Source organism: Anas platyrhynchos, chromosome 3 (genome assembly GCF_047663525.1).
Source record: "Anas platyrhynchos isolate ZD024472 breed Pekin duck chromosome 3, IASCAAS_PekinDuck_T2T, whole genome shotgun sequence".
NCBI classification, from domain to species: Eukaryota; Metazoa; Chordata; class Aves; order Anseriformes; family Anatidae; genus Anas; species Anas platyrhynchos.
Window position 1 is genome coordinate 57,568,097 of NC_092589.1, and position 4,301 is coordinate 57,572,397.

Genomic DNA, 4,301 nt, shown 5'->3' on the forward strand with positions numbered 1-4,301 from the left:
TATTGATTGGGAAGGACTGCAGGCTGACCAGGCTCGGGGAAGGACCTCCTGCAGTAAGGCTTTATTACCAGCCTGGAGTACTTCACAAAGAATCACAGAAATTCTAGGTTGGACGAGACCTCAAGATCATCGAGTCCAACCTCTGACCTAACACTAACAGTCCCCACTAAACCATATCCCTAAGCTCTACATCTAAACGTCTTTTAAAGACCTCCAGGGATGGTGACTCCACCACTTCCCTGGGCAGCCCGTTCCAATGCCTAACAGCCCTTTCAGTAAAGAAGTTCTTCCTAACATCCAACCTAAAACTCCCCTGGCACAACTTTAGCCCATTCCCCCTCGTCCTGTCACCAGGCACGTGGGAGAACAGACCAACCCCCCCCTCGCTACAGCCTCCTTTAAGGTATCTGTAGAGAGCAATAAGGTCGCCCCTGAGCCTCCTTTTCTCCAGGCTGAACAAGCCCAGCTCCCTCAGCCGCTCCTCATAGGACTTGTTCTCCAGGCCCCTCACCAGCTTCATCGCCCTTCTCTGGAATCTCTTGAGCACCTCGATGTCCTTCTTGTAGCGAGGGGCCCAAAACTGAACACAGTACTCAAGGTGCGGCCTCACCAGAGCCCAGTACAGGGGGACGATCACCTCCCTAGCCCTGCTGGCCACACTGCTTCTTACACAAGCCAGGATGCCGTTGGCCTTCTTGGTCACCTGAGCACACTGCTGGCTCATATTCAGCCGACTGTCCTCCAATACTCCCAGGTCCTTCTCCACCAGGCAGATTTCCAACCACTCATCTCCCAGCCTGTTGCTCTGCTTGGGGTTGTTGCGCCCCAGGTGCAGGACCCGGCACTTGGCCTTGTTGAACTCCATGCAGTTGACCTCAGCCCATCGGTGCAGGCTATCCAGATCCTCCTGCAGAGCCTTCCTACCCTCAAGCAGATCAACACACGCACCTAACTTGGTGTCATCTGCACATTTACTGAGGGTGCACTCAATGCCCTCATCCAGATCATCAATGAAGATATTAAAGAGGACTGGCCCCAGTACTGAGCCCTGGGGGACGCCACTAGTGACTGGCCTTGACAAGTGACAAGTCTTTGTGTCAGTAAGAATTGCTCAGCAAGAATATTTTATGGCCTTTTCACTTGAAAGAGAGATGATCTTCTGATTGCTCTTCACCAGGGGTACTGAGGCAACCTGGCCCAGGCTGGGGCCCCAACCTGTTGGGTTCTTGCTGTACAGGTGCAGAATGAAAGCAGCTCTTGAGAGCACAACATTCCCAATACAAAAGAGTAAGGTTAACATTTGCCCTCTTTACAAATTGCTCCCAGCTCTCCTAGAGGGCTCCACACATTTTCTTTCTAGGTGCAAAGTGCCTCCCTGCCCTGCTTGTGGGGATCACAGAATCAATCCCAGAACTGTAGGGGTTGGAAGGGACCTGGAAAGATCATTGGGTCCCACCCCCCTGCCAAAGCAGGTTCCTCAGCGGGCAGGCAGCACAGCCCTAGCCAGACCCCAGCACGCTCGCACAGCTGCCTGGCACGGCCCCGCAGCCCTGCCCAAACACCTGGGCACCTTTTCCACCGCCCGGCCTGGGCCTGGGCTCCACATCACCTGCTGCCACCCCCCGCGGATGGGGATGGGGATGGGGATGGGGATGGGGATGCAGCGCCCATGGCACAGCAGGCAGGGGGTGCCCCATGTCACAAAGGGGCGGGGACAGAACGCTGGCCCCAACGGCCACGCAGCCCTGCCATGGCTGCCCGTGCTGACGGGGAGGCTGCTCAGCTGCCTGCTCCTGCTTCAGCCTCAGCTCTGGACACAAACTCCACCAGAGGAACTCAGCTCCTCTCTCCTCTCTCTTCAGGCCCTCCCCTCAAATGGCTCTCAGCGCCCTGCAGCACACGGACCCAACTAAACCATGGCCCGCTCCTGGCCGCTCCTTGCCAGCACTGGGCCAGACAATTCTCCATGCCCTACAGGACAGGTAAGATCGCCCCAACCCACACCCACCAGGCTGCAACAGCAAGCAGGAAGGTGACAGAATCGGGCCAGGACGGGAGTCAACCGTTGCATCAGGATGACGGGGCACGGACAGCCTTGGTGAGTCGCTAGAGACCCTCGGGCACAGAGGCAGGGGCTGCCCATGGTCACAGGGGGATGCTGCTCCCTTTGGTGTTTCTTCTCCTTCAGCTAGAAACACACAGGGATGAGACCACACCACAGCAGACTCCTGGCCGCTCTCCGCTTGAGAACCTGTACAGAAAGAATGCCGACACTCTACCGGACAGGTAAGCTACCCCCAACACATTCCCCAGCACGGTCTCACCACACTAAGTGGGAACGGGACACATTGAAGCTACAACAAACATCTCCTGGACATCAGGAAGATGTGAGATGGATGGCACTATTTGGAGACTGGGAGAGACTCACACAGGGAAGAAGGGATGGCTTCTGATGCTGACAGGGAGTGGCTCCTTGGTTTGTTGCCTCCTCTATTACAGCTGGACACACTGACAGCGAGCAAATGAAGCCATGGCACACTCCTGGCCTCTCCCTTTGAGAAGTCATCTAGAAATGTGTCAGCGTTCTCCAGGACAGGTAAGATAGCCCCAACCCACACCCCACCACAGTCTCAGAGTAAGCAGGACAGTGACACGCTCAGGCCAGGACAGCAGTGACCACTCCATCAGGACGACGGGACACGGACAGCCTTGGTGAGACGCTAGAGACCCTCGGGCACAGAGGCAGGGGCTGCCCGTGGTCACAGGGGGATGCTGCTCCCTTTGGTGCTTCTTCTCTTTCAGCTGGAATCACACGGTGGTGTGACCAGACTGCAACACAATCCTGGTCTCTCTCTCCTTAAGAACTCAGCTGGAAGGGAGAGCTGCCAACGCTCTCCAGGACAGGTAAGATCACCCCAACCCACACCCACCAGGCTCTAACAGCAAGCCGGAAGGTGACACGATCCGGCGGGGACACCAGGGACCGCTCCGTCAGGATGACAGGAGACAGACGGATGTGGTGAGATGCTCAAAACCCTCGGGCACAGAGGCAGGGGCTGCCCGTGGTCACACGGGGATGCTGCTCTGTTGTTCCTTCTCTTCTTAAAGCCAGAAACAGACAGCGATGGGACCAGACCATGGCACACTCCTGGCCTCTCTCCCCTTGACACCTCAGCTGGAAAATGTGTCAACGCTCTACAGGACAGATAAGCTACCCCCAGCCTATTCCCCACCATGGTCTCAGCGCCTGTGCAGTTGGTAAAACATGGGTAATTCTTGGTCAACACAGAGCAGCTGGATGGACGGCACTGTTGTGAGGCTGGGAGAGTCTTAGGCTGGGAGGCAGGGGCTGCTCCTGGCCACAGGGGAAGGCTGCTGCCCTTTGGCTTTCTCTCTTACAGCTGGAAACACACACGCTCTAAGATGTGTGTCTGGGGATGGGACCAGAACATGGCACAACCTGGCCTCACTGCCCTCGACCACTCAACTGAAAGGAAGAGCTGCCATCGCTCTCCAGGACAGGTAAGATCGCCCCAACCCACACCCAACATGGTCCACAGCAAGCAGGAACGTGACAGAATCGGGCCAGGACAGAAGTGACCTCTCCATCAGGACGACGGGACACAGCCTCGGTGAGTAGCTGGAGACCCTCGGGCACACAGGCAGGGGCTGCCCGTGGTCACAGGGGCTGCTGCTCTGTTTGGTGTTTCTTTTCTTTCAGCCACAAACACAGCGATGAGACCACACCACGGCACACTCCTGGTCACTCTCCCATTGAGAACTCAGACAGAAGAGCTGCCAGCGCTCTCCAGGACAGATAAGATCGCCCCAACCCTTTCCCCACCACAGTCTCACTGCCTGCGGGAAGGTGATGGGCCTGGCCCAACACGGCTGACTCTTGGCCATGAGGGAGACCCGGGATGGACAGCCTTGCTGTCAGGCTCACAGAGCCTCTCCCGGGGATACAGGGGCTGACCCTGGCAACAGGCTGGGGCTGCTCTTTTGGATCATTTTCCTTTCGCACCCCATCACAGAGCCCCGAGCACAACAACGGCTGCCACTGTCCTCTTCCTCCGCGGCCGCTGACCTGAAGGCTGGGGCAGCGTTCTACACCCACAGCCACCAAAGGAGCAGGAAGCACACAAGGATCCCGTCCCTACCCGGCCATGGGCCTACAAGCACACCAACGGGCCCCGCAGCTATGGACCAAGAGAGCTCAGCACGCCTCCGTGCCACCCCACCCCACCCCACTCCACCCCTCTCAAACCTTGCTGAAATAAAGCTTCTGATTCACAACCTCA

The 4,301-nt window shown here is 57.3% G+C and overlaps 1 long non-coding RNA gene across 1 annotated transcript; it reads left to right on the plus strand.

Moving 5' to 3' along the window:
• The first annotated feature begins 542 nt into the window (after positions 1-542).
• On the plus strand, positions 543-4,301 carry LOC140002183 (uncharacterized). The gene is made up of 2 exons (XR_011808351.1): positions 543-2,286; positions 2,500-4,301. It is a non-coding gene; the product is annotated as an uncharacterized lncRNA (long non-coding RNA).